Source organism: Nomascus leucogenys, chromosome 5 (genome assembly GCF_006542625.1).
Source record: "Nomascus leucogenys isolate Asia chromosome 5, Asia_NLE_v1, whole genome shotgun sequence".
NCBI lineage: Eukaryota > Metazoa > Chordata > Mammalia > Primates > Hylobatidae > Nomascus > Nomascus leucogenys.
The window spans coordinates 74,520,449-74,535,178 of NC_044385.1; the positions used below are offsets into that span (position 1 = coordinate 74,520,449).

The 14,730-nt window shown below is 33.8% G+C and overlaps 1 protein-coding gene and 1 pseudogene across 1 annotated transcript in view; one reads left to right on the plus strand and one right to left on the minus strand.

Annotated features, from left to right (window-relative positions):
• The window catches only part of RB1 (RB transcriptional corepressor 1), a 186,319-nt gene that overhangs the window by 17,828 nt on the left and 153,761 nt on the right, over positions 1-14,730 (plus strand). The window lies entirely within an intron of this gene.
• On the minus strand, positions 6,221-6,867 carry LOC115835189 (annotated as a pseudogene).

Sequence of the window (14,730 nt, forward strand, 5' to 3'; positions counted from 1 at the left end):
CAAGGCGGGTGGATCACCGGAGGTCAGGAGTTCGAGACCAGCCTGGCTAACATGGTGAAACTCCGTGTCTACTAAAAATACAAAAATCAGCTGGGCATGGTGGCATGCGCCTGTCATCCCAGCTACTTTCGAGACTGAGGCAGGAGAATGACAGGAACCCAGGAGGCGGAGGTTGCAGTGAGCCAAGGTTGCACCATTGCACTCCAGCCTGGACGACCGGAGTGAAACTGCGTTGCAAAAACAAAAACAAAAACAAAAATCCATTCATCTAGTTTGTCCACTTTTTAACGGGAGTATTTGTTTTCTTCTTGCTGATTTTCTTGAGTTTGTTGTAGATTCTGGATCCTTTGTTGGATGTATAGTTTGTAAATATTTTCTCCCATTCTGAGGGTTGTCTGTTTACTCTGTTGATTATTTCTTTTGCTATGCAGAAACTTTTTAGTTTAAGTCCCATTTGCTTAGTTTTGTTTTTGTTGCATTTGTTTTTGGTGACACCCCCTATTTTTTAGATTCCACATATAAATGAGATCATGCAATAATTTTCTTTCTGTGTCTGCTTATTTCACTTAGCATAATGGCCTCCATGTCCACCTGGGTTGTGGCAAGTGACAGGATCACCTTTCTTTTTATGGCTGAATATATACTTCATTTTGTTTATCCACTTGTCTGTTGACAGACACATAGGTTGTTTCCATATTACTTAGCTGTATATAGAAATACAAGTGGTTTTTGTATGTTGATTTTGTACTCTGAAAACTTGGTGAACAAATTTATTAGCTTCAATAGTTTCTTAGTGAATTCCTTAGGATTTTCTATATGTAAAATAATGTCATTTGCAAATAGAGATAGTTTTACTTCTTCCTTTAAAATCTGGATACCTTTTATTTCTTTTTCTTGCCTAATTGCTTTGTCTAAAATCGCCAATAGAATGTTGAATAGAATGATGAGAAGGACATTGTTGTCTTTTCTTGGATCTTAGTGGGAGACCATCCAGTTTTTCACCATTAAGTAGATGTTAGCTGTTAGGGTTTTTGTAGATGCCTTTCATCAGCTGAAGAATTTTTTATTTCTAGGGTGTTGAGTGTTTTGTTATGAAAGGGTGTTGGATTTTGTCAAATGATTTTTCTGCTTCTATTGATATAATAATGTAGTTCTTGTTCTTTATTGAAATGCTGTAGTATATTAGTTGATTTTCAGGTGTTAAACCAACATTGCATCTCTGGAATAAGTCCCACTTGGTCATAATGTATAATCCTTTTGATATGTTGCTAGATTTGGTTTGCTAATTTTTTTTTGAGGATTTCTATACGTGTATTTATAAGAGATTTTGGTCTTTAGTTTTTTTCCTTGTGATGTCTTTGTCTGATTTTAGTATCAAGATAATACTGGCCTTTCACAGAATGGACCAGGAAGTGTTCCCTCCTCTTCTGTTTTGATGGAACAGTTTGTGAAGAATAGATATTAATTCTTCTTTAAATATTTGGTAGAATTCATCAGTGATGCCATCTGGGCCTGGACTTTTCTCTGTGGAAAGTTTCAAAATTACTAATTCAGTCATTTTACTTGTTATAGGTTTATTCAGTTTGTCAGTTTCTTTTTGAATCAGTTTTTATAGTTTATATTTTTCCAGGAATTTGTCTACCTCATCTAAGTTACCTAGTTCATTGGCAAATAATTGTTCATGGTATTGCCATTATAATCCTTTTTATTTCTGTAAGGTTATTAGTAACTTTTTTATTTCATTCCTGATTTTGGTTAATTTGAGCCTTCTCTCTTTTATCTTGGTCAGTCTAACTAGAAGTTTCTCAATGTTGGTGATTTAAAATTTTTTTCTGGTTTTATTGATTTTTCTTTATTTCTCTATTCTCTAAAAAAATTTTAATCAAACAATTTTTCCCTGTTTTTTCACTATCTAATGTTTATACTTAATGTGTGTATTGGATAACTCTATTAAAGTTCATCATCATGTACTTTCATCATGAAATAGCCAGATATATCTTATATATAATTGTACTGCCTACTTTTAGAATTGCTTTTTCTTAAAGGCTTTGACTTCATAAAAGTTTTCACTCTTGGCCAATATTATTTACTACAGTGTGTTTTCTTCTTCATGAGAAACCATGGAAGAAATCTTTGGTCCAAGACCCATTAAGCTTTTCTGGAGAAGCTAACTAATTAATTTAATTTAACCTTATGGATACTATGACTCTTATAATTGTTTGTTACTGTTTTAACTGCCAGCTTTCATGATAGCATGCATTCTGGGGGATACTAACATTTTTCTCGTCATTTTTTTCACCTTTCTATATTTTACTTTCACAATTATAAGTAAATAAATAGACTTGTTTTAACATAAATCACACTTTATAGTAATAAAGAGTGGGTCTCTGTTGCTCTCTTTTTTTACTTTAAAATTTTTTATTTTTAATTATTATGGAGACATAATAGGTGGACATATTTACGGGATACATGTGATGTTTTGATACAAGCATATGATGTGTAATGATCAAATCATGGTAGCTGGAGTATCCATCACTTTAAGCTTTTATCATTTATTTGTGTTAGGAGCATTCCAATTCTAATCTTTTAGTTATTTTGAAATATACGATAAATTATTGTTCACTATAGTCACTGTATTGTGACTATATAGTGTTTCCATAGAACACTAGATCTTGTTCCTTCTATCTAACTGTCTCTTTGTACCCATTAACCAACTCCTCTTTTATCCTCCCATCCCCATTACCCTTCACAGCTTCTGGTAATCATCATTCTACTCTGTCTCCATGAGTTCAGTTTTTTTTTTTTTAAGCTCTTGCATATAAGTGAAAACATGCGGTACTTGTCCTTCTGTGCCTGGCTTATTTCACTTAACATGATGTTCTCTGGTTCCAAATGACAAGATTTCATTCTATTTTATGGCTGAATAACATTCCATTGTTTATATGTACCACATTTTCTTTATCCATGCATCCATTAATGGGCATTCAGGTTAATTCCATGTCTTGGCTGTTGGGAAAAATGCAGCATTCAACATGGGAATGCAGATATCTCTTTGATACACTGTTTTTATTTCTTTTGGATATATACCCAGTGGTGGGATTGCTGTATCATATGGTAGTTTTATTTTTATTTTTTTGAGGAACCTCCATAGTATTCTTCTATAGTGGCTCTACTAATTTACATTGCCACAAGCAGTTGTACTTTTTTTTTTTTCCTGTTTTAACATAATTATTTGGAGCTTCATTCATGTTGGCATATGCGTCAACAATTTATTTATTCTCATTACTGAGTAGGATCTCATTGCATGGGATTTGTTTTTTTTTTTAAGTTCAGGGGTACATGTGCAGTTTTGTTACATAGGTAAACTTATGTCATGGGGGTTTGTTGTACAGATTATTTCATTGCCCAGGAATGAAGTCTAATACCTACTAATTGTTTGTCCTAATCTGCTTCCTCTCCCACCCTCCACCCTCTGATAGGTCCCAGTGTGTCTTGTTCCCCTCTGTGTGTCCATGTGTTTTCATTATTTAGCTCCTACTTATAAGTGAGAACATGCAGCATTTGGTTTTCTGTTCCTGCGTTAGTTTGCTAAGGATAATGGCCTCCAGCTCCATCCATGTCCCTGAAAAACATTGCTCTCTTTCTATTCCTAGTTATATCCATAGAAATGACCATTGATAGTTTTTGCTTACTCTGTCCCTCCAGTTTTTCCTTCCTCCAGCATATACATAAGGATTTTAATTTTACCCAGTTGAAGTCTTACTTATCTACACCTTTTAACAAGTCATCATCAGTAATTTTGGAATAGGCGTCAGATTCACATGGTTCAAGATTCAAAAGAAAGAAAAGTATAAACAGTAAAAAGTCTCCTATTCCTTTCCCTAAGCCACCCACTTCTCTTCAGAGGCAACTAATAAAGTTTCTAGTTTTGCATTATTCTACACCTTGCTTTTTTCACTTAGCAATATATATTGAAGAGCACATCTCCCTCTGTATTTAGCCTAACCCTTTTAGTGGATTTTTTTTTATTTTTTGGGTATATCATAATTTATTTATGAATTTCATTGTTGAGAGACATTTAGTTTGTTCTTGAATGTGTGATACTACAAACCGTTGCGGTGAATTATCCTTATATATACATTTTCATGCACAAATGAGAGTACTTTTATAGTGTAGATTCCTAGAAGTAGAACTGCTAGGTCAGAAGGTATTCACATTTAAAAATTTTAAATTTGCTCATAGAATGAAGTCTTTGCTCATAGAATAGTCTTTGCTCAAATCTCGCTTTACCAAAGAGGCCTATCGTGACCACTCTGCTTAATACTGTAACCTGCCCCTACTTCTCCCTGAACTTCTCTATCCATTGCACTCTATTCTTTTTCTAGCATAGTATATGGTTTACCTATTTACACTGCTTTTTGGTTACTGTCTTTTTCCCTCTGCTCCAGGAAACAGGAATATTTGTTTTGTTCACTAATAATTCACTAGTTAGAATTATTCACTAGTTAGAATAGTGTTTGGTGCTTAGTAGACATTTAGTAAATATTTATTGAATAAATCGAATACATAAGCAAACAGTATCCAAAATTGTCCTCCATAAAAATGCCCAATTTCTTTTTTTTCCTCTGTATCTCAATGAATACAAAAAAAAATGCTGACTTTCTTTACCCACTTATTTTGGATTTTTCTGGTCTTGTTTTTTGTTTGTTTTTGAGTTTGACAAATTTATTGGTATTTTACTAAAGACATTCATCTCAGTCGTTTCTTTCTAAGCTTGACCTTAGGTTAATATTTCATTTGGGTCAAGAAAAGAATATGAAAAGAGGTATGTTATTTTAACAAACAGGAAAATGGACAAAAATGGATAGTTTGCCTACATTACAGTGAGTTAAATTCATGTATCTTGATATAATTAAATCATATAAGAACTAAGAGTTCTATATACATTTCCATTGTTTTACCTGGGGCTTATTCTAAACTTAAATACTGGTGAACAAAGTGTTAGGAATATACACAGGCTGCTTCTCTGAGTTATTACCGACTAAAAGAGCTCAGCGAGCAGTTACCACCAATGAAACAGTCTGAAGCTGCCTCCAAATACAATATTGTAGTAGGAGTTTTCAAGGAAATTTTTATCCTGTATTTTTTTTGTCTGTGACTGCTTTTAAAGATGTGTTTAACTGTCACATTAAAAAAAAGTTTGTATACAATACAAAAATACGAAAACACCCTACAATACGCAAATTAACAAAGTATGTGTGGTGAGATTCCAAAAAATGTTTGAAGATGCATTTTCTTTCCTTCTATTTCAGTATCTAAAATGTGCTTTTTGAGAGGCCATTGGTCAATATTTGTACATTTAAAATAAACCATATAATTTTACTAGTAAGAAAGCCAGTAGTTAAGTTCAATTCAAATTGGATTTCACAAGTTAGTAATTTAAATCCTTAGACAAAGTTACAGAAAGTGCATCTTCTTGTTTTCCATCTTCATACAATGTTAAATTTTTTTTTTTTTGGTGTTTATACCTTTTAAAAAATAAAAGCAGCCAAATACTTAAGCAATATGTACATTTAAATTTTTGGTGGTGGTTTGTATTTTAAAAGAAACAGTTTTCTTATGATTCACTTCAAGTTCTGATGGAAATGCTTACAGGAACTAGCTAATAAACAAAAAACAAGAGAAGCACATTCAAAATACTGATTTACTTTGGTAGCGAATGGTTTTTCTTTGAAGACTAATGAAGATAGACAAGACCCATTAAGGTGAAGTGGGCTATTTCAAATATTCAACAGTTTACATATAAAAAAGTTATTTTAAGAGCTAAGTGTCTGTATCCACTGATAGCAATGCAACACCTAGTTTATGATGACTTGAAAGAAAACAAATGCCCATAAAGAAAAAAGCTGTATTTTAATTTTATCTAAATATACTTTCAGTCAATAGTTCAGTATCATTTTCCTCCCAATACAATACTCCCTCTCTCTATAAGGCTGTTCCTGGGAGCCAGACAAATTTAGGTAATAAGGGAGTTAAGAAAGTAACTGCTTGCAGTTTTAAATAGACAATTAACTTTTTGCTTCCCTCTTAATGTGCTAATAGTTGTGTCTAAAAAAATAGGCAATTCTTAAAAAGGTACCATTTCTGATTTCTTTATTATCTGTAATCTTTGGAAACTAATCACACGAAACTACCAAATTAGCAAATGTCTTGAAATCTGTATATAAAACATAAATTACCTCTAATTTCAAACTCTCATTTATTAGTGTACCACTCAATCTTTTAAAAAGATGAAAAAGAAAAAAAAAGCTGCTCCAAAGATAGTCTTACACCATTCTTAAAAAAAGGAAACTGTTCTTTTTAACTTTATACCCACCCACACCCCAATTTCAACACATCATTTAATTAACGAAGATGAGATTTTATATTCCACTCCCATAGCTTCCGGTTATCGAAAACCCATGCTTTCCTTTATCGAAGGAGTTTGGTCCAGCTGATGTTGGTGTATCCCTTGCAATATTCTTCATCCTCATCTTTGCTTCTGGAGGCCTTTCCTCTGGTTCACTGTCTTCATCTTCATTAAAAGCTGCTGCTACTGAAAGAGTTTTTGGAGCAAGAGTTGGAACAGTTTCTTTAGGCTTACTTGATCCAAGTTTGATGGATATGGATGATGCTTTCTTTGTCGTCTGACTACCTATGGCAAATCCAAAGTTGGAGATCTTTGCAGGCTTTATTGGAGGTCTGCAGCTTCTTCTTCAGCTGATCGCTTCTCAGCGCTGCAACTGGAACTTTCCTCTCCATTACTCCAGCAGCTCTAGCTCATTGCGACTTTTCAGGCTTCTCCTCTCCCGCCCTCCCGTCAGCCATTTTCCCCGCCGCCTTGTTTTTTTAAGATTTTAGAAATCTTTCTAATACAAGTTGGGATATAAATAATTAGATATAGAAAATAGCTACAAAGTATTTCTTTTAACTTTCCCCACCCCCAGCTCCCAACAGTCAAGAGTCAAGCCCTAAGTTTTGTCCTTTCTCTCAGAAGTAGATACAAGAAGGATACATCAAACATTGCTATAACACCTCTCTCATAGGATTCAAATCAGTGTGGAGATTATTATAGGCTCCAGATGAATTAGGATATCTTTAAGTCTCAATTTAATAAAACTAATTGTTTTCCTGTGCTTTAAATATCTCTACATTCTATATAAATATACTATAGATCTAACAGATGTCTTGAAATAGATGGCTATAATGTCAGGGAAGTATTTTTTTCCTTATTTATATACATTATAACTTTCCTTATTTATGTACATTATAATTTTAAAGGCCTGATAGTCATAATTATTGATGTTCAGATTGGTAGTTATTTCTGTCTCTTATGTATTCAACTATAAACATTTAGTCAAGTTTATGAGACCTAGATATTTAGCAGAGTTTGGGAGTAAATTATTTTATCAAACAAAGAATATAAAATAAACATTTCTATTTATGTTCCTGTTTTAATTTACCTCATTTATATGCATCTTGATATTGCATTTTCATATTCTAAAAACTATTTTTAAAGACAGGTTGATTCAGAATTACAGTATACTTGAAAATCATCAGGTACCCATTATTAGTTTTCACCCACATTGAATCTGTGTTTCAGGAACTGTCTACCAAACTTTGTTTATTAAGTAATTATTTTCCCTAGTTTTATTCAAGATATACAAAGCTGCCAACTAGTGCTTTTCATCAGCATCAGGTAAATTGTGTTACTATACTGCATTGAATTTTAGCAAAGGTAAAGTATTTGCTATTTTAGTTATTATAGCTTTATTGAAAGCAAACATATAGGTTTTTTAAAGTATTAGAAAATTCGCCAGATTATCATTATATGACTTGGAACCCTAGAAACTCCCAGACCACGAGACTTAATGGTTAATGATCTCTTTCAGTTCTCTTTCAACTTGGAATTCTCTTATTCCAATGCCAACTCATTGCTCTTTTGGAAAGACCCATTCTTTCCTCTGTTGTCTTGGTACCTCCTCAGGACATATTCCTCAAAATGGAAATTTCAGTTTAAGATAATTTTCAGCATTGTGTAGAATAAGAATAGTTAGACAGCTGATGTCAGCAAGATGGTGGAATAGCAGCGCTGTCCTTCAGAAACACCAATTTTGACAACTACCATGGAAGGAATGCCTTTATACTTGAGCATACATGGAATATTCTCCAGGATCAATCATATGTCAGGCCATAAAACAAGTATTAATATATTTAAGAAGATTGAGATAATATCAAGCATCTTTTCTGACCATTATGGCATAAAACTAGAAAGCAAAAATAACAGGAAAACTGGGAAATACACAAATATGTTAAAATTAAACATGTTCCTGAACAACCAGTGGTCAAATAAGAAATCAAAATGGAAATTAAAAAAATATATGTGATACAAATGAAAATGGAAACAGCACATCAAGATTTGTGGAATGCAGCAAAACAGTTCTAAAAGGAGATTTTATAGTGATAAACACCAACATGAAGGAAATAGTAGGACCTCAGATAAGTAACCTAACTTTTCATCTCTCAGAACTAGGTAGAAAAAGAACAGATAAACCCAAAGTTAACAGAAGGAGGGGGATAAGAAAGATCGCAGCAGAAATAAATGAAAGACTCAAAAAGCAATAGAAAAGAGCAACAAAATGAAGAGTTGTTTCTTTGAAAAGATAAACAAAATTGATAAACTTTTAGCTAGAATAAGAAAAAAAGAAGATTCAAATAAATAAAATCAGGAATGAAAGAGGAGACATTATGACTGATCCCACAGAAATACAAAGAATCTTGAGAATACTTTGAACAAATTATATACTAACAAATTGGATGACCTAAAAGAGACAGATTTTTTGCCACATGCTACCTGCTAAGACTGAATTATGAAGAAATAGAAAATCTGAATGACCAATAAAAAATAAGGAGACTGAATCAGTAATCAAAAATCTACCAATAGAGAAAAGCCTCAGGAACTGATGGCTTCACTGGTGAATTCTACCAGACATTTGAAGGAGAATAGCAATCCTTATCAAACTTTTTCAAAAATTTGAATAGGAGGAAACACTTCCAAACTCATTTAACAAGGCTAGCATTACCCTGATACCAAAGTCAGGCAAGGGTATCACAAGAAAATAAAATTATAGGTTAATATCCCTAATGAACATATGTGCAGAAATCATCAACAAAATATTAGCAACAGCACATTAAAGGGATCATACATCATGATGAAATTGGATTTATCTCTAGGATGCAAGGATGGTTCAACATATGCAAATCTAGAAATATACCACTTCAACAGAATGAAGGACAAATTATATGATCATCTTAATAGATCCAGAAAAAGTGTTTGACAAAATTTAACATTCTTTCATGACGAAAACTCTCAACAAGTTAGGTATAAAAGGAATGTACCTCAACACAAAAAAGGTTATATGTGATAAGCCCACAGCTAACATTATATTCAATGGGGAAAACCTAAAATCTTTTCCTTTAAGATCAGGATCAAGACAAGGATACTCACTTTGTCACTTGCATTCAACATAGTACTGGAAATCTAGCCAGAGATATTAGGCAAGAAAAAGAAATAAAAGACATCTGCTACAGTTTGAATGTCTTCCCCTTCTAAAACTCATGTTGAAACTTAATTCCCAATATGGTAGTATTAAAGAGGGGGCCTTTAAGAGGTGATTGAGTCCTGAGGTCTCTGCCTTTATGAATGGATCAATCTATTCATGGATTAACTGGTTTTCATGAGAGTGGCATCAGTGGCTTTATCCCAAGCTAACATCTTAGCATGCTCAGTTCTCTCACCATGCGATACCCTGCACCACCTCAGGACTCTGAGGACTCATAGCTATTATTCAATAAGTCAGAAGATAACAGATGTTAGAGAGGATGTGGAGAAAAGGGAACTATTTTTCAGTGTTAGTGGAAATGTAAATTGGTACGTCTTTTATGGAAAACAGTATGGAAGCTCCTCAAAAAATTAAAACTAAAACTACCACATGATTCAGCAATCCTACCTTTTGGTATATATCCACAGGAATGAAGTCAGTATGTTGAAGAGATACATACACTCCCATGTTCGTTGCAGCATTATTCACAGTCACAAAGATATGGAAACAACCTAAGTGTCTGTCATTTGATGTATAGATAAAATGTGGTACAGATGGTTTTAAACTATTGATTGGGTTATATCCTGATAAACCCATTGTAAGTCAAAAATATCTTAAGTTAAAATTGCATTAAGATCATGACAAACCCAGTTGAAAAATCGCAAATTGAACCATTGTAAGTCAAGGACTATCTGTTATATATATTGGAATTTTATTCAGCCTTAAAAAAGGTAGGAAATCCTGCCATTTGCAACAACACGGATGAACCCGAAGGACATTGTGTTGTATTAGTCAGACACAGAAAGACAAATACTGCATGATCTCATTTACATGTAGATTCTTTAAAAAGTCAAATACATACATACAAACAGTAAAAAGGTGGTTAGGAGGGGTGGGGAGCCTGGGGAGAATGTGGAGATGTTTGACAAAGGGTACAAACTTTCAGTTATAAAATGAATAAGCGTTAGATGTGGCAGCTCACGCCTATAATCCCAGCACGTTTGGAGACCAAGATAGGAGGATTGCTTTAGGCCAGAGTTAGAGACCAACTTGGACAACATGGGGAGACCCCCATCTCTACCAAAAATTAAAAAAAATTTTGCAGGCGGTGACATGTACTTGTAGTCCCAGCTACTTGAGACTCTGAGATAGGAGGAGTGCTTGTGCACCCAGGAGGTTGAGGCTGCAGTGAGCTATTATTGTGCCTCAGCAATCCAGTCTGGGTGACAGAGTGAGACCCTGTCATGAGACCCTGTCTCAAAAACAAAAACAAAAAAAGTAGTAGTTCTGGACACTTAATTTACAGCATGTTTGATTATAGTTAATAATAATGTTTTGTATTCTTGAAATTCACGAAGAGAAATCTTAAGTATCCTTACCACACACACACAGACAAAATGGTGACTATGTGAAGTGATAGATATGTTAATTAGCTTAATTGTAGTGCAGTAGTCCCCCCTTATCCTCAGAGGGTATGTTTCAAGACCTTCAATAGATGCTTGAATCCACAGATAGTACTGAACCCTATATATACTATGTTTTTTCTTATCCTGTACATATATACCTGTATTAAAGTTTAATTTGTAAATTAGCCACAGTAAGAGATTAGTAACAATGACTAAGAAAATAGAACAATTATGATAAGATACTGTAATAAAAATATGTGAATGTAGTCTGCTTCTCTCAAAATAGGTACTCTGCTCACCTGTTTTCAAACCATGGTTGACCATGGAAAACTGAAACTGTGGAAAGTGAAACCGTGGATATGGAAAGACTGATGTAATCACTTCTTATTGTATAGATGTATCAAAATATCACATTGAACACCTTAAATATAAACTTTTTCATTTGTCAATTGTACCTCCATAAAGCTGGAAAAAAATGTCACCTCATTTGTTTGTTGGTGATTTCCTTTTTTGAAACAGCATATGTGATATTTGGTAAAAGGAGTTGATATTGTTAATCCATATAATTGGATCTGAGTTGTAGGAATTAATCTGCTTACTCAATGGTTTTCAACTTTGTTTCCAAGAGTAATAGACATCAGTTTTGTAGCTATTTTGCAGAAAAGCTAATTAGTAGCCCTTTGAGTATGGTGGCAGTTTTCTTTCCTATATGGTTATACCTTTTTGGATGGATCATTTTTGGGCTTTGAGCTCAATAATCTAAGCAGAGAGCTTGACCAGAAACTTAGTTCTAGGTAGGTTATGTGTCATCTGTTCAGAAAATGAGGTCTGTAATGTCATTCTTTGTGTGTGTGTGTGTGTGTGTGTGTTACCCTTATTGATACTTACCAGTTTGCTATCAATGTGTGAATGGGAGCTGAAGAAACTATAGTGCAACCAACAGTCTTAACTTACACTTCGGTGGTTCAGTTGCTCCTTGTTTCTCTGAGCATATGGAGAAAAAAAAAGAAAAAGAAAAAGCCACTCTGTAGCTACTGCCACAGCTTTTTTTTTTTTTTTCCTTTATAGAACTACGTTAGTGTTAGTGCTGGGCACTATAAGGCTCTTGGGGTAAAGTAGTGAATTAGATACAATTTTTCTGCCTTCAGGATGCTTACATATTAGTAGTTGAGATAGGGACAAATGAGCAAGCAAGCAAGTCACAGTTCAGTTAAGAGCTGACATAGGTTTATGAACTGAGTTCCATAGGAGTTTTTCAAATTTAATTTTTCTGACCATATGCTGCATGATCTGTAAGAGTTCTTAAGGGAGGGAGTCCCAGGTGCTCAACTTTCGGGCAGATGGCCAGGTAAATCTGAATTTGCCAGGTACATGTTTTTCTGGGAATAGAATCAACTTTCTTACCCACAAAGGCATTGTGTAACTGGGTGACTGATTCACATGGTGTTCACCCCTGCATGTTGTTTCAAAAATGTGATTGAGTACAAGTAAGGTCAGTTTTTACATTTCTCTTCTTGGCTTTGCCACTCTTGCCTTTTACTTCTGTGCACTTCCAAGAATGTCCTTAACACTAGACTGCTGTAAGCTCATATTATACAGGTGAAATTTTCTGGCGTCTTAGCATGTTATTCCTTTTGTTCCTACGTATCACCTAGGTAAGGAGGAAATCTAGGAGCAAAAGATAAAGGCAGCTCTTCCCCCTATTTCTCTGTAATACTTTCATATTTCATTTAATGTAACCCTACTGCTAATTACTTATTACAGTCTCATGAACTATGTGTAAGGATGTAACTTTTGACCCTGAGGTAGAGCACAAAAGCACGTTTCTTATGGCTTATTTTCATCTTTCATATTTCACAAAGTGCAAGCTAGATAGAACATTATTTTTAACTTTTGAAATTGCAACTTAAATTTATGTTAGTTATGATAGCATGCATAGTAGTAATTTTCTGATATTTCCAAGATGATTTATGTCACCACTTGGTGGAGCCCTTTTATAAGTAAGTGCATTGTTTAAAAAAGCAAGTATAAGTTGTCACTAATTAGGAGTTATCATTAGATTGGTTCAAATGAACTCAACTAAATGATGGTATAATTGGTACTCTCTTCAAGTACTGAGTGTAGATTTTGATTTAAACTGTAATATATGTGATTAAAATTTTGATATTTTTCTTGAGTATTTCTAATTTTTCTCTCTCCTGCTTTATGTAAATGTAGCACTTTTATTGGCTTTTCTCCTATTTTACAATTGTAGATAATTTAGAAAATGTATGTAGGATTAATAAGGAAAATGAAAACTGTTCATAATCCTACCATGTAGAGATAATCATGAACATTTTAATATATATTTTCATTTTCTCTTTTTTTGTTTTTTCACAAAATTGGAATCAAAACATGTGCAGAACATTTTATTCTGCTGTTTTCTCTTAACGTTATATGTTGGGTATTTTTACATATTCTTTTAATATTCCTTGAAACTGTTTTGGGGTTTTATATTATTCTATGATATAGCTCTATCACAATATGTTTAACCATTCTGTTTTAAGATTTTTAGGCTCTTCTTACTATTTTTGCTATTATAAATAACTTTTCAAACATCTATTACACTAAATCTTTTTTTAATTTTTAATTTTTGTGGGTACATATCAAGTGTACACATTTATGGGGCACATGAAATGCCCCGATGCAGGCATGCAATTCTGTTACTCTAAATCTTGACTCAACTCTGTTTTTACTTGTTAAATTCTTAGCTATAAAACTGAGGTATTTTAAGGATTTTTATGTACCTTAACAAAATGTCCTTCAATTGACATTATTCTGAGGTTCACCATTTTCAAAATATGTTTGTTGAAAGTACCTTTTTTTTTTTTTTTTTTTTTTTTTGCAAAGTGCTTGTTCTTTGCCCATTTTCCCCCCATTTTTTGTTCTCTTTTTGGTGGGGGGTGGAATTGTTTTGGCTAGGTAAGAATTACTTTTCTTCTGTTTCAACAATTTTTAAAGTGCTATCCTGAGTCCTTTTCATAATTTTCTTTTTTTTTTTTTTTATTATACTTTAGGGTTTTAGGGTACATGTGCACAATGTGCAGGTTTGTTACATATGTATCCATGTGCCATGTTGATTTCCTGCACCCATTAACTTGTCATTTAGCATTAGGTGTATCTCCTAATGCTGTCCCTCCCCCCTCCCCCCACCCCACAACAGTCCCCGGAGTGTGATGTTCCCCTTCCTGTGTCCATGAGTTCTCATTGTTCAATTCCCACCTATGAGTGAGAACATGCGGTGTTTGGTTTTTTGTCCTTGCGATAGTTTACTGAGAATGATGTTTTCCAGTTTCATCCATGTCCCTACAAAGGACATGAACTCATCATTTTTTATGGCTGCATAGTATTCCATGGTGTATATGTGCCACATTTTCTTAATCCAGTCTATTGTTGTTGGACATTTGGGTTGGTTCCAACTCTTTGCTATTGTGAATAGTGCCGCAATAAACATACGTGTGCATGTGTCTTTATAGCAGCATGATTTATAGTCGTTTGGGTCTATACCCAGTAATGGGATGATTGGGTCAAATGGTATTTCTAGTTCTAGATCCCTGAGGAATCGCCACACTGACTTCCACAATGGTTGAACTAGTTTACAGTCCCACCAACAGTGTAAAAGTGTTCCTATTTCTCCATATCCT